This window comes from Phascolarctos cinereus, unplaced genomic scaffold (genome assembly GCF_003287225.1).
Source record: "Phascolarctos cinereus isolate Bilbo 61053 unplaced genomic scaffold, phaCin_HiC Scaffold_726;HRSCAF=1367, whole genome shotgun sequence".
Classification (NCBI taxonomy): domain Eukaryota; kingdom Metazoa; phylum Chordata; class Mammalia; order Diprotodontia; family Phascolarctidae; genus Phascolarctos; species Phascolarctos cinereus.
This window is the reverse complement of record NW_027556098.1, coordinates 65,360,533-65,385,607: the sequence shown is the minus strand read 5'-3', so window position 1 is coordinate 65,385,607 and position 25,075 is coordinate 65,360,533. Positions and strand designations below refer to the sequence as shown.

The following is a 25,075-nucleotide window of genomic DNA, read 5'->3' as shown; positions in this document are numbered from 1 at the left end:
AAGGCCTGTTGACAAAGTGGTTGTGATTGATTGTAGAAGTTTTCCCCACTTCTGGTATTAACCAATCATAAAATCATACTGCCTCGTTCTAATTTTGGTGTGCTCTCAATCTGTAGAAATACCGGCCACCCTCAGGCAGTAGGGGTCCTTAAACATGAGGAAGATCTTAGATCCAATTGATTAGGGACCCCTGGACTCCCTGATAAATTGATTCATCACGCTTGGAGTTCTCAGTAACTTCGGCTACAGATAGGGCTTTTCCGGCCAGTAGTGATTTGCCAAAGATCACAAGGGTATTATTAAGTCCCAGAGCTGGGATTTGAATCCTGATCCTATGACTCCTCTGCCACCTCTGGTGCTCTGCTAGGTGGCGCCATAGTGCATAGAGCACTGGGCCTGGAATCCAGAAGACTCATCTTCCTGAGTTCAAATCCAGTTGCAGACACTTACTAGTTGTGTGACCCTGAGAAAGTCACTTAATCCTGTTTGCCTCAGTTTCCTTCCAGTATCTTTGCTAAGAAAACTTCAAATGGGGTCACAAGGAGTCAGACATGACTGAAATGACCAAACAACAACCTCTGACTCCAAACCTAACACCTTTTTAATTATGGCATATTAGCATAGCCCTAAGGTAAGGTTCACAGCTTTTTATTCATAGCCTAGGCTATAAGTCACTTATTGAAAATTCTATCTAAAATACCTCCAAACAAAAGCCAGGCAGAATGTCCCAAGCTAAGATTGTTTATTCTTCGAATTTACAGTATCTCAAGATAAATGAAAGTCTTTTGTCCCAAACAGCAATCTGATTTAGGTTTGGAAATGCCTTGTAACTCCTCTTTAGCTCTCCATCTACCTATCTGACTTCTCAGTCTCTTTAGCTAAATCTTCACCCATCTCGTGGTCCTTAGTTGTGAGTGTCTCCCAAGGCTCTATCTTGGGGCCCCCTCTTTTTGCCCTCTATGTTATCTTCATTGGTGATCTTATCAGCTCCCAAGGATCCAACTATCATCTGTATGCGGACAATTCTCAAATCTGTTTATCTAGCGTAGTCTAACTCCAGTGTCACATTTCCATCTGCCTATTAGAAATCTCAAATTGGATAACTAGTAGATATTTTAGACTCAATATATCCAAAACTGAAGTTATTATCTTTCCCCCAAACCCCTACCCCCTTATCAAACTTCCCTATTACCGCCAAGAGCACCACTATTCTCCCGGTTCTCCAACCTCACAACCTAAATGTCATTCTCAACTCCTCACTGTCTTTCATCCCCCATATTCAATATATTAAGTGCGATTGTTTCCTCTTTCATAACATCTCTAGTATATGTCCCCTTCTCTACTCTGACATGCAGTCACTCACCTTGGTGTAGGCTGTCATCACTTCACATCGGGACGATTGCAATAACTTACTGATTTGTCTGCCTGACACAAGTCACTCCCTACTCCAGTACATCCTCCATTTGACTGCCAAAGCAATCTTCCTAAAGGGTCTGGATAGTAAGGCTGGTAACTTCTGGCTGTTTGACATGGCTTCCTAGCCACCTAGGGTCATAAAAAGAAAGTTTCACCTATGTGGTGTTGGTGCCTTTCTGACATGGTGGATCCCTGAGGACCATATCAACCCTGCCCTGCTAACCAGACACATCTTCATATAGAGATGAGGAGGGCTGCATCTACTTGAAGTAAGTGATATTGTATATCCATGCTATGTTAGGGGTAAGTAAACTTCCTTTTAACTATCCAATGACATATGAATGCTTCATTTCATCGAAGATATGAAACCTGAATTAACGAGGTGACAATGAAATGTGAGCTTTAGAATTTGGTGTCATTGGGGCACAGTGGATAAAGGCCTTGGAGTCAGGAGGACCTGAGTTCAAATTCAGCCTCAGACACTTGACACTTACTAGCTGTGTGACCCTGGGCAAGTCACTTAACCCTGATTGCCTAAGCAAAAAAAAAGAAAAAAGAAAAAAAAAAAGAATCTGGTGTCGTTGTTGGCTTTTCCCTAAAGATGTTGGCCTAATTTGATAGCGTAGCCCAAAAAATAGTCAACAAAATGCCTCTGATTATCATGAAAGGTATGAAAATAAAATAAAAACCATTATCGCATCCCGTGTAAAATCAGGTGCGCGTGTATCTGAAACCCTCACATAACATACAGTGATCATTATTGGAACTCAAAAAATATAACAGAGCCAGGAAAGGACAAGTAAAGTAACTGAGAGGATGAAACTCATAGTAAGAGATGTTGAATGAGGGAGAAGTTTATAAACAAGTACAAGAAGTTTGTAAACAAATACCTGGAAGCCCCTCACAACTCCCCCAGAAGGAACCCTGACAAGGATAACCCAGGTTCTATGTGTCTTCACCCACTCAAAACCATAGTTCAGAAGTCCCCATCAATGTGTTGATTTTTTCCAGCAAGCCAGAGAATGGAGTTAGTCCAAAACTATTTAATAAAATAACATACTAAGAAAACCAACAATAAAAATTATAGCAATTCATCTGGAGGAAAAATTATCAAGAATTTCCAAATATAATAATAAAAAATAGAGGAAGCAATGAGGCCTTTACCAGATCTCAAACTGTACTATAAAGCAGTAATCATCACATCAATTTGGTATTTGTTAAAAAAAAAATAGAAAAGATGAACAATGAAACATCAGATAAAGAAGAGCCAGAGCAGTTAAATATAGTGGAATAGTATTTATCAACCCAAGACTTCCAAATTCTAAGGTAAGGACTTACTTTTCAACAACAGCAACATGGTAAGAAAGCTAGACAGCATGCTAGAAGAAATTAGCAGATAAACATATCATACCATATTCTGAAATAAGTTACAAATGAATACATTACCTAGGTATATGACTTTGAGTTGCCCTCTTCACCCCCACTGATTTGCTCACCTTCTAGCCATATCCATAACTTCTTATCCTTTCTTTTCTGGGGAGATCGCCTACTTTCCAGCTCTCCTTCTGAGAACAATGCTTTTATCACTACCACAAAATATGTAAATGGTTGTTACTCCACTCAAATTTTTTTTTTGATTTCCCAAAACATGACTCCCTCTACCAGCTACCTAACTTCCATATGACTTGTTTCCCCCATTAAATTGTAAGCTCCCTGAGGTCCAGTTTTGTTTCATTTTTGTATTTGTACTTAGCACAATGTTTAGGTACATAGTAAGCATTTAATAAATGTTTTCATTCATATAAGAGGTCATCATAAATTAGAGGAAAATGGAAGAAAATACCTTTCATAGCTAGGGGGACATACAAGAGGATCACAGAAGGTAAAACTGACCATGTAAAATTGAAATGTTTTTGTAGAAACAAAATGTGGTTAGAATTAGAAGGGAAACAGTTGACAAAAAAATTACAACAAATTTCTTTAGTATTGTTCTAATATCCAAGGTATACAGGGAATTGATGTAAATATATAAAAACAATAGCCATCACTGGGGAATGGCAGAACATATTGTGGTATGTGAATGTAATGGAATATTGCTGTAAGACAACTAAAATGACAGCCTTAGAAGGCGAGTATAAACTGCTGCATATTAAAGTGAGAACAACCAAGAGAACTATCTACGCAATAATAACATTGCGAGGACGTTAGAAAAAACTTAAGAACTCTAATGAATGTAATGGTGAATCAAGATTCCAGAAGAATGAATGAATGAATGAATGAATGAATGAATGAATGAATGAATGAATGAATGAATAAATGTGTGGTCAGTTGGTTGGTTGTCCTTCATTCTCAAAGAGGACCAAAATGACATCACTATGTTGGGGTCAAGATACAGCATGTCTAACTGTGGCTGAGCAGACTGATATAAGCTCAGAAGACTCTGTAATAGATTGGGCACAAATAGTCCAGATGAACATTTGGGGTAGAGATGTTTTTAAATTTGTGCATCTCACGTTTCTTTTGAGCTACTACAAATCTGCTTTGCTCATAGGGCACAAATCCTTTTTTGACACACAAATTCATGAAGCATTCCATGTAAATTTGAAATATACTTAAAAAACAAGCTGTAAACAGTGGAAATTTAGTTTCATATGCGGCAGACACCATATCAACTGTTCCTCAGCCCTTTCTGAAGTCATATGTCATAGCATGTATAAGTATCATGGGTAGCAAAGAAAGCTAAAACAGTACTGTTTTGTCTGTAATTCCTCTATCTTGACTCTAGCCCTATTTGTATTGCAACCCTAACACTGTCTGCAACCTTCCTTACTGCTGAAACAGCAAGGACAGTCCTATCTATTAGGGTACAGTTACAAGCAATAATTTTCCTGTTACTTGCCTAGCAGCAAGCCTGTCCAATCACAGGATGCCATATCCCCTATTCCTATCCTACTAGCCCCAAATAAAAGACTTTGTGCAATCCTAAGGTCAACATACTCAATCCATCTCTTACCTGAATAGAAACCTATACAAGTTTTGTTCTTTTGTGGGTGTGGATGGGGCTCTCTTACTGGCTAACTCAATAAATCCTCATTGGTTTCTAAATTTAGGGTATTGGGTTTGAGTTATGATTTGGGTTTGGGGATTTTGGTTCTGGTTCTAGTACTGGTTTGGGGTGACACCAACAATTTTACCCAAAGCATTTACTATGAGCTGGGATACATATATAGAAACAAAGATAATCTCTGTCCTTGAACTTCTATTCTAATGGAGAGAGACAATACTCTTAGAGGAGTACTGGCCATGTAGGGCCATGTTGATCTGGAAAATTATGACTAGTGAGTGGGAACGTGGGGGAGCAGACCTCTCCTAGAAATAATGACAGAGAGCTGTGAGCTCTTCCACCCAGCGTGGACTTGCCTCCCCCCTGCCTCCAGGTATGGCACCACCTCCTCTCTCTGTTATGGGTTTAAACTTACCACTTCAAAGTTTGCCATGGATGATGACATTGCTGCTCTCATTGTTGACAATGGCTCTGGAATGTGCAAAGCTGGCTTTGCAGGAGATGATGCCCCTAGAGCTGTCTTCCCTTCCACTGTTGGGTGACCCAGACATCAGAGTGTGATGGTGGGTATGGTCTAGAAAGACCATATGGGGGATGAGGCCCAGAGCAAGAGAGGTATTCTGACCCTGAAGTACCCCATTGAACATAGTGTTGTCACCAACTGGGATGACATAGTGAAGATCTGGCATCATACTTTCTACAATGAGCTCCATGTGGCCCCTGAATAACACCCTGTGCTGCTTACAGAAGCTCCCCTGAACCCCAAAGCCAACAGAGAAAAGATGACTCAGATTATGTTTGAGACCTTCAACACCCCAGCCATGTACTTAGCCATCCAGGCTGTGCTGTCCCTGTATGCTTCTACTCATACCACTGGTATTGTGATGGACTCTGATGATGGTGTGATCCACACTGTGCTCATCCATGAAGGTTATGCCTTTCCCCATGCCATCATCCTGCTTGATCTGGCTGTCTGTGATCTGACTGACTATCTCATGAAGATCCTGACTGAGTGAGGGTACAGTTTCACTACCACAGCTGAGAGGGAAATAGTGCATGACATCAAGGAGAAGCTGTGTTATGTCACCCTAGACTTTGAGCAGGATATTGCCACTGCTGCATCTAGCTCCTTTCTGGAAAGGAGCTATGAGCTCCCTGATGGTCAGGTTATCACCATTGGCAAAGAGAGGTTCCAATGCCCAGAAGCTCTCTTCCAACCATCTTTCTTAGGTATGGAATCCTGTGGAATCCATGACACTACCTTCAACTCAATCATGAAGTGTGATGTTGACATCCATAAGGATTTATATGCCAATACTGTATTGTCTGGTGGTACCACCATGTACCCAGGCATTGCTGACAGGATGCAGAAGGAGATAACAGCCCTAGCTCCCAGAACAATGAAAATCAAGATCATTGTCCCAACTGAGCACAAATACTCTGTCTGTATTAGAGCTCCATTTTGGTGTCTTTTTCCACCTTCCAGCAGATGTGGATTAGCAAGGAGGAGTATGATGAATCTGGGCCCTCCATTGTCCACTGCAAATGCTTCTAAATGAACTGTTTGTGATTGTTTATTTTTTTTTGTCAAAGGGTGTAACATGATAATGGCCCCCCAAAGAAAGAGATGAGATCAGCATGGCTTTGTTTGGTTGGTTGGTGGGTTGGGGTTTTTTGTTTGTTTGTTTGTTTGTTTTTTGCTCTTGACTCAGGGTTTAAAAACTGGAACAGTGAAGGTGACAAGCAGTCTAAGTATGTTGAAGGCAAACATCCCCAAAGTTCTGTGGTGCATTTTCAAGTCTCTGATTGTACATTTGTTTTTTTTTAAATAATCATTCCAAATATTGTATATTGTTGTTAAAGAGTAACGAGCCTCTATGAAGTCTATCCTCTGCTAGAGCAAAGGAACTAGGTAACAAAAATCCAGATGGGGAGGGGCGGGGTGGGAAGGTACTAGTATTGCTTTACATGTAAATTATGTAATCCTTTAAAAAAAACTTTTTGTATCTTCCACCTTAATACTTGTTCCTTTTTTTTAAATTGTCAGCCACAATGAATGCCCCCCTAAATTCCCTCCCTGCTCCCAACATAGATGTGAATGAAGACTTTATAATCTCCCTGCAAGTCTTATGAGATTGGTGCCAGTACTTGGGGGAGAGGAGGAGCTTTACCTGTGCACTAACGTAAGACTAGTTCAAATAAAAGTGCACACGTTAAAGAAAAAAAAAAAGAAATAATGACAGAGTTGATTTGACCATAGTTCCAGAACTGCAGAGTTATGAGAATGGGTAGACAGGGATAGAAAGACAGCAGGTAAGACCCAAGAAGGTGACTGGTGATCAGGGAGTTCTTGATGATGAAAACATACCTATACTCTTGCTGAAGAAGTGGTGGCCTGAAACTGCAGAATTAGGCATATGTTTTCAGCCAGGATAAATATATCACATATTTACTTTCCTTGACTATTCTTTGTTGTTACAAGTAAGGGGGAAGAAAAGAGTGATGAGGGAGTGGAGGAAGGGGAATGGTAATGATGAAAAAAAAGAGCACCAATGAAAAGTTTAAATAATACACAGAAAAGAGAAGCGAACACAGACAAGCTTGGCAGAATTGATACTATCACATCAAATTTAATAGTTTCTAAAAGCAAAGTATATGTCAAATATTTGAAGTTTCATATGCCAATCTCTTTTTCTGGCCTTCTTTGTATAGGAAATGTTTGTGTCTAATAATGATTTTCTAGGTCATAATAAAGAGGAGGATGAGGGAAGAAGCAATCTGCCAAAGAAGATAGGATGGATTCGAACCAAGGGAACATGTAAAGAGGTTTGCCTTTGCAAGGAGAAGGGAGATCTCAGTGTAAAATGGGAAGAAGAGGAGATAATGGGAGGGAGACATTTGAGATGAAGAGGAGAGGAGAAGGAAATCTTAGTGAATGGTCTCAATTTTTTCAGTGAAATGTGAAAAGAATTCCTCCACTGATAGAGTGCAGAAAATGTGTACTATAGGAAGCTTATCTTCCCCCTGCCTGACTGCCTTGGCTATTCAAACATCTATGTGGCCAGGAAATAGCTTCCCTTATACACTAAAGGGGTGTGTGTGGTGTGTGTGTGTGTGTGTGTGTGTGTGTGTGTGTGGTTTGTCCTTGTTCTCAAAGAGGACCGTGACAGCAGAGAGACGATGACACGACTTGTATTAAATTGGATTTGAGTGAGGGAGGGCTGTGCAAAGTCACCAGTCTCACTTTTTCCTCCAGAGCTGTCCGGATCTAGTGGCCAGATATAGATAAGGATGACTAGAGATGACCCAGAACTGGTTAAGAAGTAGATTGATCAGTGGGTCAAATTAGGAATATAGCGTACAGAAGCAAATGAACACAATACTGAATATGAAAAACCCAAAGACTTCAATTCCTAGAGTAAGAAGTCACTACTCAATAAAAACTCCTAGGAAAATTAGAAAATTTCTGGCAGACACTAAAGTTAAGATTAGGATGAACACAAATCTGAGACTTGTTCAACAAATCCTAGCATATCGGAACTAGGCAGGATCACTAGAAACTTGAAAGACACAGTTTCAGCTAAAGTCCCACATTCTGCAAGAAACCATTCCCTGTCCTTAATCTTAGTTCCTTCTCTCTGGGATTACTCCCAGTTTATCTTGTATATATGTTATTTGTAAGTAATAATAAAAATGATAACAATAGTTAGCATATATATAGCACTTTAAGGTTTGAAAAGTGCTTAGAAATATTATCTCATTTTATAATTGTTTGCATGCTGTCTCGTATTAGACTGTGAGCTCCTTGAGAGCAGGAACTATGTTTTTCTTTTTATCCCCCATGCTTAGCATAGTACCTGGAATGTAGCAGATAATTAATAAATTGAGTTGATATAAGGAATATATATATATATATGCTAAATATGCATAATTGTGATGCATTCATATATACATAATTTATATAGGGTTTTTTATATAGGTTTATATAGCTTATGGTAGAAAGCTTACTCATTACCCTAAGCAGTGGTACAGGTTTAAAATATTAAGAAGTTTAAGAAAGTTGTAGACAAATTCACAAAAGATAGATCTGTAAGAAATGATTCAAGGAAGCTAGAGATGCTTTGTAGGCATCTGCACTACTTTTTGATGTTTTCCACGTCTTCAGAGATGACAGCTAGGACCTTCTATAAAATATCTCTACTGGGATTCATTGATAGAACTAGAGGGACTTCACAGAAGACATGGACTAGCCATTCAATGATAAAAAGCAAAGTACCTTTTACTTAATCCATTTAAGAACAGGCCACGTGGCTTAACTAGAGCTACCCAAGGAAACACAAAGGAGGAGGCAGGGACAAGTGAAGAATGTTATTAGGGAAGCATACACATTCCAAAGTGAGAGACCAGGTAATACCTCTAAAACTATGACAGCCTACTGCCCCCATGTGACCTGGTACTTGCACCTCCAAAATAGGGCAGCTCAGCACCCCACCCACTGGGTACAGGACTGACACCCTCCAAAGGGGGGAAATATCACCAGGAATCTCATCAAGGAGCCTTAAGCCTTAATCCAAGTGATTTCAAAGGGAGGAAATCAATGGGGTCTTTTGAGAAGCTGCTACCAGGACTTGACTCATCATTTTGTCAAGCTCTCTGAGATTCCTGGTTCCTTTTCCTCATATAAATAAAGGCAGCTCAAGGATCAAGGCAACTTAGGCATTTTATAAGGAAGGATGGGGGGCAGCTAGGTGGCACAATGAATAAAACTCCAGCCTTGAGGAGGACCTGAGTTCAAATCTGACCTCAGACACTTGACACTTACTAGCTGTGTGACCCTGGGCAAGTCACTTAACCCCAATTGCCTTATCTAAAAGCAAAAAAAAAAAAGAAAGGATAGGATCCTTCTTAGGCAGATTTTTGGTTTCCCACCTGTAAGGTCACAGGGGAAAACCTGTTTGTTGGAAGTTTCTAGCCAGTTTTCCACACATGGAAGATCCCAGAGCAGGAGAGAAGGGAAGGCAATGATAGATAGAAGAAGGTGGCATGGCTAGGGCATAAGCAGGTCATTGGACTGTGAAAGACTAAGTCTAAAAAGCCTCTGGGTTTTCTAGACCACAATAGTCTCTATCTAGTTCGCCCACAAACTCCTAATTAAATTCATTTCAACAAACACTTCCTAAGTGTTTAATATAAGTCATAATTCCTAATTCTAGGCTAGCACAGTAAATGACCAAGTTCAAAAAGTTGCCAACGTCGAGTTGTTCTCCAGTGTGAGAACAAAGGTCCGATAGCTCCTACTTGCAGAATTCTAAAATGTAACTTTCTTTTTTGTGGCTCCTTTGAAAGAATAATTACTCTATAACTCTTTTGGTGATTTTACTGCCTTATCGCTATAAAATCTAGAAACACTTTTCTGCATGAATCTCTTTTTTGAAATTTAGCACCTCTGCCGCATGGATTTCGCCTCTTGCTTCCTGAATCACTTGTATCTCCTTTTTCTTCCATTTTGATTCACAGTCTTCTCTACCAGTTATCCTGATTTAATGTTGGATTCACTGCTTTAGATTTTCTCATTACTTCATTCTTTGATTTTCTTTCACATTGTCCACATACTTCAACTTCTCCTTACTATCCTGTGATTTTCAACCCTATTTTCTTCACGTCCACCTTTAACTTTATGGTTGTTATGAAGCAAGATCTGGAAGTTTCAAGTGGGAGCTTTTTCTCTATCCTACTGGACCTTATTCAGCAGTTCAGCCTTTGATTAGTGTTGGATCAATGAGTTACATGGCTAATGCTGGCATTTCAGCTGGGGCTTGTTTTGTAGCCTGACCTCCTGGATCAGATTTTATTGGATTGCAAGATATTTATTTCTACTGACTTTTAAGATACAATCAACTCCCTTCAAAATGGGGTTGATGTATGTGTGTGGTTTGTAGCTGAGCTCAGTATGAAAATAGTCCCAACATGGTGTTTCTGAAAGCCATTGTTCATCAATGATTATTTCCCTTCTCAGTTCAATTCTTTCTCTACTTTCATTGAATTTACAATCTGACCTAGGTAACTACTAGAATACTTCTGATAATACTAAATTGAAATAGAATCAAAGGCATGTTTTCCCCCCAAAGAGCTAGTGAGAACGGAAGAATAATGAGACAATCTAAAAGCTGTCCTGGTAACAACAACCACCAAAAAAAAATCTGTGATGAGTGTAATGAAAAAAAATTCAGATTGGACTAGATCCTATGATCATTCCTAACTAGAAGCAATCTCTCCCTCTGATGAAATCCCAGAAGATTCCATTTTGCATCATAATTATTTATGCATATCCCTTCACTCTTATTAGGCCACAAGCCGCATGAGAGCCAGAGTCCTCTTAATATGCTTTACATATAATTTCAATGTCAAATGAATGAGATTGATAAGTAAAAGTTTTCACCAAAGAGCTCAAAGCTAGATATTAGGTATATAAGTATTCTAAGTTCCTTAAAAATGGTTTTTCTCAACCTGGAAAGACCTACATGAACCAATTCTGAGTGAAGTAAGCAGAACCAGGAGAACATTGGGCATGGTAATAACAACATTGTGCAATGATCAACTCCAGTAGACAGCTCTTCTCAGCAATACAATGATCCAAGATAATTCCAAAAGACTCATAATGGAAAATGCTATTCACATACGGAGAAAGAATTGATGGAGTCTGAATGCAGATTGAAGCATGCTATTTTCACTTTCTTTGGTTTTCTTCATGTTTTTCCTTTTGCTCTGTTTCTTCTTGCACAACACAACTAATGTGGAAATATGTTTAACATGATTGCATATGATTGCTCACCATCTTGAGGAAGGGGAAGGAAAGAAGGAAGGGAGAAAAATTTGGAACTCAAAATCTTATTAAAAAAATGAATGTTGAAAACTATCTTTACAAGTACTTGGAAAAAAATAAAATACCATTTACATTTTTTAAAAAGAACTATGTTAAATAAAGATTTAAATAAATAAAAATGTTTTTTATCTGCTAAGGAAATGTATACTTATATAACACTTTAAGGTTTTACTGGGTACCTTAATGTTTCTATTTCTGGGTTTAACAAGTCATATAAATTAGGCCCATAAAAACTTTAGAAATCATTTAGTCAAATCTTCTCATTTTACATGCAATAAAACGGAAACCTAGAGAAAATAAATGACTGTTCCTGGGTCACACAGTGGTAGAATCTCAAAGTTCAAAGGGACCTGAAAGGATATGTAATCCAACTATCTTGTTTTACAAATGAGGAAACCAGGGCCATAGCAAGATTAAGTGACTTGTCCAAGTTCATGCAGATATGAAGTGTCAGAGTCAGGATTTAAACCCACATTGAACCCTCTTCTACTGTACCGTACTGCCTTGATACAACCTGTCTACAGGTGTTACCTTTAAGTAAAAAAGTCACAGATAGAACTGACTAGAATTGAATGGATTCAGTGGTTTTCCACCCCATACTTAAAATACAGTATAACCTAATGCTCAGATAGAATCTTATAATCTATTACCTCAGCCAGCAAACAATTATTCTCCAATATGTTGAGGATCTGTGATTCTTCTAACTCTAACATTTTTGCACTCCTGCATACAATATTTGCAAACAACATAAATATCTCACTTTATATCACAGAAGCACTGTGTGTAAGCCCTTAGATTCATACTTTAAAATGTACTTTAAATGCTATTTAAAGATAACCTGAGGTGAACCCCGTGGTGAGAAGGAAAAAAGAGCCCCCACCTCTGCCACTTGGCACCTTTGTGACCGTAGGCAAGTAATTTGACTTGTTAATTTAAATTCACAACTAATTCAAGCCTCAGGTTCCTCGCATGAAAAATGAGATTGACCTCAGTGGTCCCTTCCATCCTGAGTTCTGTGATGCTAAGAAGCCTTCACCAATGTGGATCATAATTCCTTTAAGTCATAGTTGAGAGTTGCTGTGGCCGGAAATCCACAACCCTGTGGCTCACCTGTTGTTGAGTCCCTCTGAACACAGCTCAGCTGGTCCTTAGACAAGAGACATGTCATCCATCCAAATCTTTTCAACTCCACAGAGTCTGCTCCTCTGGCATTGCCCTTGAGAACCTAAAGACAGCACAGTAGGCCTTTCATAAAGGAGCCAGAAAATTTTTTTGGATCAAGCTGGTGATTTCAGCGGCATAGGGAGCTCTGGAGAGAACTCCCTCGACCAATGCAGATGGACACATGCTTTGCAATTTGTAGTCTCAGAGAGTTGCCTGGAACATTCAGAGGCACAGACGGTAGACGTCGGAGGAAGGACTCGAGGAGGAAGGACTTCCTGACTCTGAGAGGCCAGTCCTCTATCCTCTGACACTACTCGTCCCTCTCAAGCCAGCAAATAACAATCATTGATTGCATTTTGGCCAGTCCTATGTAGGAATGAATAAAATGTATGATGAACATTTATTATAAAGTGGTCCTCATGTATTAATTTTTTTAAACCTTTATAATACAATCAATTATATTCAACTAAACACTACTGGGCAGCTAGGTGGTGCAGTGTATAGACAGCCAGGCCAGGAGTCAGGAAGACCTGAGTTCAGATCTGGCCTTAGACACTTACTAGCTGCATGGACCCTGGGCAAGTCACTTAAACCTATTTACCTCAGTTTCCTCATCTGGAAAATAAGCTGGAGAAGGAAATGCACACCACTCCAGTATCTTTGCCAAAAAAACAAATGGGATCACAAAGAGTCAAATATGACTGAAACAAATGAGGAACAACAACAGACACCCCTACATTTCACAACTTAGAGAAAAAGCACTGTAAGGGTTTAAATTAAATAGAAGTTTGAGAATGGTTATTTAGGATCAGGACACTGAAGCTTTTTTGGGGGGGCGTTGTTTTGTTTTTTTCTGCCATCTCTTTCATACACAAATCAAAGGAAGACATGAACATTTTTTATTAGTTTAAGTTCAAGCTAATGAGAGAGGTGTGGATGAATGAATTGGTAGCTGATTAGTCCCCTGACCTAACCCCATGTTCTTTTTTTCATTATTTTGAAATAGCTTTTTATTCAAATATGAGAGTTGGTGGTTTCTCCAATGTTCTCGTATTATAACTCTTAATTCTAAAGCTCCCTCACCCACTAAAGTACCAAAAAAAATAATAATAATAAAGTGTTACAACCACATGCATTTTAAATAATTCACAAGAACAATCATATTTTAGTTTAGTTATAATTCAGTCATAAAATATTGACCTTCAAGTTAATGGAATCTTTACCAAAATATTAATTCGTGATTCACTTATTCCTTCAACAAGTATTTATTTAGCTCACTAAATAGAAGATACTATTCTAGGTGTTATGGGGGCATACAGAGATGACTAAGATAGAGTTATTTAAATTTTAGCCTCTTTAATTTAAAAACAAATCTGGCTTCCAAATCAAGTGTCTTCAATATTTACACATTCTAAGAGCCTCTCTCTTAAATAAATAGCATGGCAACTATTAATGAACCTTTAATAATAACATAATTTTTTTTAGAAAATAAAATGTATCACATTTCTTGGTCTTTGGACAGTTCAGCATCCTACTATTTTCTTAAGTTCTACATCAATGGTCCAATGAAATCATTTATTTAAAGTGGAGTAGATTATTCCTTTACCTGAATACCACTGTCTCCATGTTTCTTCTTTACGGAAATAACAAATATTCAGTTGCAGAGTTCTTTACCTTCAATCTCCCTACTGTTCATTGCCATGAAGGTGTTTCTGCTTTGCATGAAACAATCCTATATCAGTGAAAAAAAAAGTCACTTTGCTTTGACTATCTATCAACAAGAACTTATTATAACTAGAATGAAAATCACAATGAAAATATTTAAATCTACCAAATATCTTCTTATGCCAGTCATTAAATATAGTTAATACTTCATCTGTGTCTAACCTGGAGCCTGGAAGAGAGTAAGTGCTTTAAAAAAGTTTGCTGAGCAAATCAATTTATTTATTCATTCTGTATCATTAGGAAATTAGCTGTTTTACATAAGAAAATTTTCCATTTAACTTGAATTTTCCATTTCAAATGCTAGAACTATGTATTTTGTTCATCTTTATAGAAAGCTTTCAAAAGTGTATTATAAATTTGAACATAAATTGACCTCTTTTGGAAACAATAATCAGTATGAATATCTGTTATTATAAGTGCCATGAAATGGGGCAGCTGGGTGGCATGATGGATAGATCATTTGGCTTAGAGTGAGGAAGACCTGAATTCAAACCTGGCCTTAGACACTCACTAGTTATGTGACCCTGGGCAAGTCATTTAACTTCTGCATCACTTTGCTGTAAAATAGACATGATAATAGCACCTACCTCCCAGGGCTGTTGTAAGTATCAAATGAGATAATAAAGTGCCTGGTACATAGTAAGTGCTATATAAATGCTAATTATTATGATTATTATTTAATGTATCACTTTTTGTACCTGCTTCTTAGTTTTTCTGTCTCTTCCTTCACTATTAGACTACCAGCTGTCATTCTAAGTATTGTCATGTTTCTCTCTAAATATTTCCCTCAATTTCTTTCAAGTTTTCTGTACCTAATTTGTTACTGACTAGGAGATCAAAATATTAATCCTCTCCAGAATTTGCATGCTAAATAAAGGAAAATAGATTTTGTCAGATACTAATGTAAGAGGAGCTGACCAGGGGAATCCTTCATCAACTTGATAAGTCACTCAATCAAACTGATGGAGTATAGGGCATAACTTTTTTTTTGTTAGGGTGATTCTGAGGGGCATCTCCCCTTGAAGAGTATGATCAAGCTCGCTGGCACCTCACTGAGAGAACACAGGACTCCTGATTTGGTTCTCAGTGTTTGGAGCTTTCTCCAAAGTGACGAACTGGCTGGGACTCAGGAAAACAGACTCATATCAAAGCATTACCTCTCCTTGTGTTCTATAAAAAGGAGCTGACATGGTGGCAGACTAGACAGTTTCTCTGATCCCCCACATCCTCTCTAACAGAAATTACGCACCAAAGATAAAGCAACTTTAGCTATTTCTATGGTCTAGGACACCCAGGATCAAAGAAAAAAAAAGACGCCAATAATCACCATTATTATTCAATATTGTTCTAGAAATGCTAGCTATGGCAGTAAGACAAGAAAAAGACAGAAAGAATTTGAATAAACAACGAGGGAAAAAATTATCATTCTTTGAAATCAATATGGTGGCATAGTCAGAAAATTCTAGAGAATCAACTAAAAAACTAGTTGAAATAATTAACAGACTAGACAAGAAAGATTCAGAAACAATAGAACTCAATCACCCAGTATATCATTATAAAGTGAAAAACATACGTTATAGAGGCAGCTAGGTGGCACAGTGGATAGAGCACTGGCTTTAAGTCAGGAGGACCTGAGTTCAAATCCAGACTCAGACACATAACATTCACTAGCTGCATGACTCTGATATAGATATAGATGTAGATAGATAGAGAGAGAAAGAGAGATGTGTGTGTGTGTGTGTGTGTGTGTGTGTGTGTTACCTAGGGAAAAATTCTCTATTTGATAAAAAAAAAAAGATGGGAAATCTAGAAAGCAGTCTGGGAGAAATTAGGGTAAAACCAGCCAGTTACACCATATTCCATAATACATTGCAAAGGGATTCATGAGATTAAAATCAAAGATAATACTATAAAAATAGAAGAAAAGCAGGTCATATTTCTCACAGCTATAGGTAAGAGATATATTCTTAACTAAACAAGAGATAGGGTTAATTATATAAGATAAAATAGATACTTTTGATTATTTGAAACTGAAAAACTTTTGCACAGAAAAGATTAATGTATCTAGGATAAGAATAAAAGTGTTTAAATGGGAGGCAATCTTTGTATTAAATTTCTCTGATGGGTTTTGTATCTGAGATATAGAAATTATATGTACATACATGCATACATATATACATATAATAATACACACATATATGTACATGTGTATATACATATATATGAGTAATAGCCATTCTTCAATATATGAACAGTCAAAGGATATGAGCAAACAGCTCTTAAAAAACCACAAATCATTTGCGACCACATGAAAAAAATGCTACAAATCACTTATATTGAGAGAAATACAAATCAAAATAATCCTGAGATTTCACTGCACAACCTGAAAATTGACAAATATGGTCACAAATTGCAATAGTCTCTGTTGGAAAGGTTGCGGAAAGATAGGCACACTTGTACATTGCTAGTGGAGCTGTGAAGTGGTACAACCATTTTGGAAAGCAGTTTGGAAATATGCAAATAGAATGACTAAAATGTCCATATCCTTTGATCTAGAGACTTCTTTACTGAGCTTAAAAGATGGCCCAAGGAAGCCATCAATAAGAAAAGAGTCCTTATATACTTAAAAATGTTTCAAGCAGCACTTTTTTTATGATAGCTAAGAATTGAAAACAAAGTAGATGCCCATCAATTGAAGAATGGTTAAACAAATTTGGTACAAAAATGTAATGGATTATTACTGTGCTGTAAGAAAAGATGTGTGTAATGAATCCAAAGAAACATGGGAAGATCTGTATGAACTGATGCAGAGTAAAGTAAGCATAACAAAGCAAGCAATATACACAGCAACCACAACAATGTAAATGGAAAGAGTAACTCACCAAAAAATCAAAAGTAAATGAAACAAAATTTTAAAATCAAGTGGGACTCAAATGAAGAAAAATGAGAAGACATCCCCAACCTAACCTTTTGTGGAAGTGGGATGTCTACATAAGTTTAAATGCCACACATATTTTCAGACTTTCTCAATGTATCAATCAGTTGTGCTGATTTTTTATTTCCTCTCTAGAAACTACTATTTGCTATATGGTTTAACTCTGAGAGAGAGGACAGGGGAGAGATACTACAATAATGTAAGAAACAGAAAATATCAATAAAATCTCGTTTTTAAAAATTTTTTTAAACATGAGCTGACAAAAAGCTTAGATCCTACTAAACTTCCAAAACTGGCCTGGCAACAGACTTTGTCTTTATCATCTGAGGACCACTCTAGCAAAGTTTACAAGGCTGGCCATTGAGAACCGTGAATTCCTTAACTGTGCCAAGCTCTTGGAGACAGTTGGCTGTGTGACACAGATGAGCTGTGATACGTGTCATTAGCAAAACCCCACACCAACCAAACCGTGGCTCCAAACAAAAGCGATGTTTTCAAACCATCAGCAGTATATAGTAGTGTGGCTCTTCAGGCCTGGAGACCTTCCTCTTCAGCTGCTCTCAAGGCCCACACCTATTTTAGACATTGTTTTATACTGCCCCACGATTTTAACCATCTAAACCAGTGTTTCCCTAAATACCATTGAACTATGTCCCAGATAGCTACTATTTTGTTATAGTTTATAATGTCTGAAAGTGTAACATTTTTACATTACACCAAGGATGGCCTAGAGGTGAGGAGTCTGAGAGAATATTTTTTTCAGATTTGTATTTTGTTATTTGATAAAGTTTGAGCATACAATTCAAATTACCAAAGCTCTTAGAAAAAGCAATCATGGGGCAGCTAGGTGGCGCAGTGGATACAGCACCGGCCCTGAAGTCAGGAGGACCTGAGTTCAAATTGAACCCAGACCAAACACTTGACACGTACTAGCTGTGTGACCCTGGGCAAGTCACTTAACCCAACTGCCTAAAACCAAAAAGAAAAAGCAATCGTGTCTAATTTGGTTTTTTAAAACAGTGCAATAAGTTTTTAATTACTTTACCATGCTTTTATTATGTAATGAATGTGTTAGGACAAACTTTTAAAGAAATCTCAACCTTGATCCTCAATCCAAATAAAGATTATTTGGTCTTGAATAAGCTGCTAAAGTTAATATGGACACAGATCAAAAAGGACAATGTTAATTGTCTACATTACTATCATGTATGTATTGTTTGTTACTGACAAAAAAAAACTGCATTACCAAAAAAGTCTGACATTCTTGTATCTAATTTTATGAGGAATCAATACTTGACTCTGAATTCATGCATTTATATTGGTTTTCTTTTACTAGCACAACTTAAGTATTAAAATGCCAGTATTAAATATGCAAGTATTAAGACATAAAAACCTAAAAAAAGTGAGCTGACAGAACTGCTTGGTCTCTTTTGGACTTATTTTTCATCTTCTCATGTTCAGAAGACAGATCTGGTCATAGCAGGGCAAGCTTGGTTCTGAGGGGAATGAAGTCTATGTCCATGCAGACTCTACCTCCAGAATTAAAAAAAAAAATGGCTACCTGGGGTATTATGTGTGCTTACAGGCAGTCTGAAAGTAGACATTACACGAGACGAGTTTTCTGAATAAAGAAAAGGTAACAACTGGGGAACTGATAGATGCCCTGCAAAAGCACATAGTCTGACATATGCATACTTACTTGTTCCAAGAGAATACATCATAAATAAGGTTCACGACACACAAATTCTTCTGTGGAAGTGGGGGATTTTGAATTTCCCTGGGCAACATAATCACAGAATCTATCCTTCTAGCCAGAAAAGAGAAATTTTTCTGGGCAGTAACAATCTTGGGGATTTCCTCAAGGTTAAAGCCAAATTCAAGAATTCCACAATGTGAAAGTTCAGAGACTTGGCACTCTGGAGAGGTAAGATTTCCTGAACAGCATTTCCTCTTAGAGAAAAATCACCCAGTCCTTCCTCAGCAGCATACTATTTGGAAAGTAAAGTCAATAAGTTGTTCAGATATTGAAAGTCTGACGATAATCGAGGAGACCAGAGTTTATAACTGGTTAAGATTTTCTTCATTTTAGCTTATTACTGTTGAGAAATCACAGAGTGTGTTAGTTTTCTGGGGGAAACCCAAATCACAAAGCAACATAGTGAGTCTGGGAGGAATTGTGGAAGGAGTTGCTTTAATGTCAACCTCTAATTCAGTACCCTTCCAAAAGGAGCTGATAGACTATTTGAGTGGTGTGTGTGTGTGTGTGTGTGTGTGTGTGTGTGTGTTTTCATTTATGGTTCCTGTAAGTTCTTTGTAACTTCCACATTTTATCTGGGGTGAAATAAAGGCTTTCCTATTTAGATGCATTGCTACCTTGGGTGCCAGCAGAGAGTTGGAAATCCATTTGAGAGGAAACCTAGACACAAATCAAACAAAAACTACATGTTCTTAGAGTGGCTCCAAGTGGGTTCAATGCGCCATAGAGAATAGATGATCCTTTTGGGTATTAGCTCCCAAGATCAAACTTAGAACATATAAACCCAGAGTCTGCAGGGGTCCTAAGCCACAGATGTACCAAGTATATAAAGAACCTCTCCTCTAAAATTCATGACTCTGTGAGAGTCATTTCATGCCCTCAGAATCTCTTTTCATCTAATTCCTTTTTTTAAGCTATGACATTTAAAAAGTTCAACAGACATAATTTCTGAGTAATTATTAATTTTATTATCATGCTAGCAATAATTAAATAAAAGGCATCAATGACACTCTCAAATGCCAGAGACCTCTCATGGAACCCACTCAATGATTATATGTCCTTGGAAGAGTGGGTATTCCTGAGGGTGGCAATCAATTCTAATTGGTTAATAAGTAATGAGAGAGAATGAATATTATAATGAGAGGTGGATCTATTCTAATGAGAGGCTAAGAGAACATAATTTTGATTACATCATTTGCTTCCAAATCACCCCCAGCCCTAGACAATCTAATAATAGAATTTATCCCCACCCAAACCTAAGTAGAACACGATGAGCTTCCCCATCTAGGCAGGGTTTGAACAGGATTGAGGGGAAAGCCAATCCAATTTCATTATTAGCAATGTCCTTCTGATACTGGTTTGGCCTAGTAAAGAATAAGGTTTCAGAGAGGGATAAATCCTGTTTCTCCACAATAATAATGATTAGTTATTTAGTAATAATTTCTCTAAAAATTGTATTTTGAAGGTTCTGATGTCCAAGTAATTCTAGAATCACAGGCTATTGTAGCTAGGACTGCCTGCATCCATTAAGCAGCCACTTAATCTCATTTTATTGTTATTTTAATATTAGCCAGGAAGACTTGGGTCCAAGACTTTCCTCTGACACATACTGGCATGTGACCCTGGACAAGTCATTTAACCTCTTACTTCCCTAATCAACTCTCTCAGCCTCTAAGTTGCAGCAAAGGTGCCAACCTGAATTGGTAGAAGGAGTATGTTCAGTCAGACATCCCCTATAGTAAAGAAATCACAGTTCTTTTTATCCTCCTCTATTCCCTAATTTTTTTCAGTCTTGAATATAATTCTTGAACAGTGTGTCAAATGGAAAGAGCATTAAAAATATCTATCTTCAGGTCCCAATTCTACCACTTACTAGCTATTTAACCTAATATAGGTCATTTAGTCTCTCTGAACTTCATTTTCCTCATCAGCAGAATGGGGATAATGTTATTTGTACTATCTGCCTCATAAAGGGGTTGTAAGAATCAAATGATGTGATGTACATGATGTACATGAAATAGGTCTATAAATATGAATTAGTGCTACCTCCTCGTGGAATGGTGTCAGAAACGTCAAGTTCATGCTGTCCTTTCTTCCTGATATCCTTCTCTAAGCCCCTGTGATTTCCCAGATCTGACATGAGCAGAGTTCATCGAGTTTAATGCTTGCTATTTCTGACTATGGCTTCTGGCGCACAACAGGATACTCTACATTTCTGTGCTACTTATCATGACACCAGATCCATTCACAGCAATATGTGCATTTGAGCTATTTATAACAGGATTAATCTACATGCTTAACAGCAGTCACACTTCTGTTCTCTTACTATGATATCAAATTTGAAAATCCACTTTCAGAATTTCCCTTCCCTGCTCTAGCTCTTTTTGGCAGTTAATATGTTTATTATATAATAAGAATTTTATTCTTTCAATATTCACTTTATATATGATTAACTTTATTTTTTTTTTGGAGGCAATCAGGGTTAAATGACTTGCCCAAGGTCACACAGCTAGTAAATGTCTGAGGCTGGATTTGAACTCAGCTCCTCCTGACTCCAGGGTGAGTGCTATATCCACTGCCCCACCTAAGTACCCCCATTTTTCTATAATATGTTATGTTGTGTTATTTTATGTTATATTAATTTATTTATACCATATTATGTTATGTCATATTATGTTTGTTATATATACACAGATACGAGAACTTTATTCTTTCAGTATTCATTATATATGCTTTAATATTTCAATGAATCCTTGGTCTTATTGATGTGGATATTCCTGCCAACAATATAGGTCATATCTCATCCAGGACTGTTCATATTTCTTAACTCTTGCTCACATCCTCTCATAAATCAAACACATGGAGTGCACCCATTGGACTGAGAATCTTCCTCTACATCAAGAGTGTTTAACCTTTTTTGGTCATGGACCCATTTGGTAGCCTGTGGACCCCTTTTCAGAATGTTTTTAATATGCATGAAATAAAATGCATAAGATTACAAAAGAAACTCCTTATATTTATTAGCAAAAGATTTTTTAAAAAGAAAATAAATTCACGGTCCTCAGGTTACAAACCCTTGTTCTAGATTATTAAAAATTGTGTGGAAATCAATGAATTACATGGATCAATCAGTCAAACAAGCATTTATTAGGGATCTACAATGTGTCAGGCACTGTGCTGAACAGAGATATAAAGAAAGGCAAAAGAGCTCACAGTGTAATTGAGGAGACAACGTGTGAATAACCATGTACATATCCAATATGAATCAGAGATGCTCTCAGAGGGAAGGCACCAGCATTAAGAGAGGTTCGGGAAGATTTCTTGCAGAAGGTAGGATTTTGGCTGATATTTGAAGTAAGCCAAGGAGGCCAAGAGGAAGCAATGAGGAGGGACAGAATTCCAGGCACAGGGGCAATCAGTGACAAAGCAGAGAGTGAAGAGGTGAAGTATCCTGTGAGAAGAACGGCAAGGAGGCCAGTGTCACTTTTCCACAGAATGCAGGGGCTGGGAAAGGGGAGAGGACTAAAATGTAAGAAGCCTGGAAAGGTAAGAAGGGGCCAGGTTATGAGGGGCTCTGAATACCAATAAGGGGATTTTATATTTAATCTTAGAGGTAATAGGGAGCCACTGACGCTTACTGAAGAGAGATGACATAGTTAGACCTAAGCTTTAGGGAAATCAAATTGACTGTTGAGTGGATGATAGGCTAGAGTAGGGAAAGACTTGAGGTGGAGAGACCATAGGTGTAAAGTGATAAGAGCCTGAGCCCAGGGTGATAGCCCTGTAAGAGAGAAGAAAGGTATATACTAGAGATATAGAGGGAGGTTAGGGTAAGAAAGAGAATAGAATCAAGGGAGATACCTGTTGTAAGGATAATTAACTAAAATAATGGTGGTATCCTCTATTGCAGAGGTTCCCAAACTTATTTGCCCTATTGCCTCCTTTTCAAAAAAAAATTACTCAGTGCCCCCCAAAATCTTTCTTTAACCCTTTAACAGTTTTTTTTATTTACATCATTCCAAAAAAAATCTATTTTTTTAAATGGCTCATCTTAAACTTAATAATTTGTTGTAAAATTGTGGGTTTTTTCCTGCATTGAAATTTTGATGATGCAATATTGCATCATGTAACCAATAATATCATATTGTAAACATGTCGTAATGCATGTTGGACTTCCTGACAATGTGTGATATGCTCGCTTGCCCACACTTGCTTGTTAAGACCTGTCAACAGCCTTGACCACTGCTCGGTTATAACCTGCATTTTGTGTGTTTATTTGGAAAATAATGTAATCACTATGACTTAACTCTGTGACACAACAGATGGAACATGTACAAACAATTTTTCAAAATTTTATGTTCTTTCCTTATGCTTCTGTTGCCTTCTTATTTTTATTCAATGCCCCTCAATTGCATGCAAGGCTATTACCACCCCCCCATCATTCCAGAACCCCCAGGGGATAGTTATCACCCACTTTGGAAACCTATGCATAATAATAGGAAAATTAGGAAACCATTTCCCATCAATTGGCAGTGGCTGAACAAATTGTAGTTATATAGATGATAGCATATTACTGCATTTAAAGAAATTACTAAATGACAGACCCAGAGATGGAACTTCATTAGCCATGCCTCCATAACATATGTTGGGGTATGTGTGTCTATGTGTGTATATATATATCCATATACACACACACACACACACACATACACACACACACACACATATACATATACATACATATATACATATATGTATATATGTGTGTGTATATAGGTGTGTGCACATGCATGTATGTATAGATAGAAAGACAAACAGATAGATTTACATATGTATACATATAAACAGATGTAAATATACTCACTACCTTGTTCATTAATTATTTCATGATTATATAGTTCATCTCCTTACCAAGATTATGAATGTCTTGTAGACAGAAGCTATTTCTCTTGTCCGCCACAGTACCCAGGAGAAGGATAAACACATAACAGATGTTCAATGAATACCTGTTGATTTATTTGATTGGTGAATTTCTAATAGATTTCTCACTCCCATTTATCAATAGTTAATAAATATTTATTAGATACCTACTATGCAGCAGGCATTGTGCTAGGCAATTGAGTGAAAATGTAATGAATAAAATAATCCCAACTTACATGGAGTTTAGCATTCTAATGAGAGGGGAGACAACCTGTTTAACGCAGCTAAATGGTGTGGTTGATAGAGTGCTGGTTTTGCCGTCAGAAGGACCTGAGTTCAAATCTGGAAGACATTTACTAGCTATGTGACCCTGGCTAAATCACTAACACTTACCTGCCTTAGTTTCCTTATTTGTATGATGGAGACAAAATAGCACCTGTCTCCCAGCAATGTTGTGTGCATCAAATGATATAATATATATGTATAAGAGGTTTTGTTCAGTCCTAAAGTTCTATATAGAAGCAACCTTTTACAGCATAAAGTTAACAAATACAAATATATACAAAACAGCAAAAAATAAAAAGCAATTGGGCAGATAAGGAAGGCTTCCTTACAGAAGATGATGTCTTAGAGGAAGAGAAGGATTCCAAGAGCCGGAGTGAGGAGGCAGTGCGTTCCGGGCACATGGGATGAACAGAGGAAAGGCAGAGAGATTAGAGATGGGGAGGGGGGGTAAGTGTGACTGTGTGTGTGTGTGTGTGTGTGTGTGTGTGTGTGTATGTGTGTTTGAGAAACAGAGAAAAAGCTAGTTTGACTGGATTCAAGTGTGCAGGAGGGAGGAGTAATAAAAACCTGGCAAACCTTTCTTCTCATGGAAGGCTCAGGAGGAACCCTGCCATATCACTCCTGGCAGACCACAACCACTTCCATCATTTCATTTCTGTGTTCCGTCAGGGAGGGGAGCAGCATCAATGATATAAGGATTCTAAGCCCAGAACATTTGCACCACTTTGCATCCATTTAGTTCTATGTATGATCATAGCACACGCATACACAAATCATGCACGCACACATACATCCAAACAGATTTTCATTCTCCTTTCACCAGCTCCCCATCACCACAATGTCATTTGCATTAGTGCCACCATCATCCAACACTGATATTTTAGTTTCCAAGTGAATAAAAATAATTGCTTATGTAACTCTCCACCA

General features: G+C 37.7%; 1 pseudogene; it reads left to right on the top strand.

Annotated features, from left to right (window-relative positions):
• Positions 1–5,168: 5,168 nt before the first annotated feature.
• On the top strand, positions 5,169–6,035 carry LOC110201689 (actin, cytoplasmic 2 pseudogene; annotated as a pseudogene).
• The last annotated feature ends 19,040 nt before the right edge of the window (positions 6,036–25,075 follow it).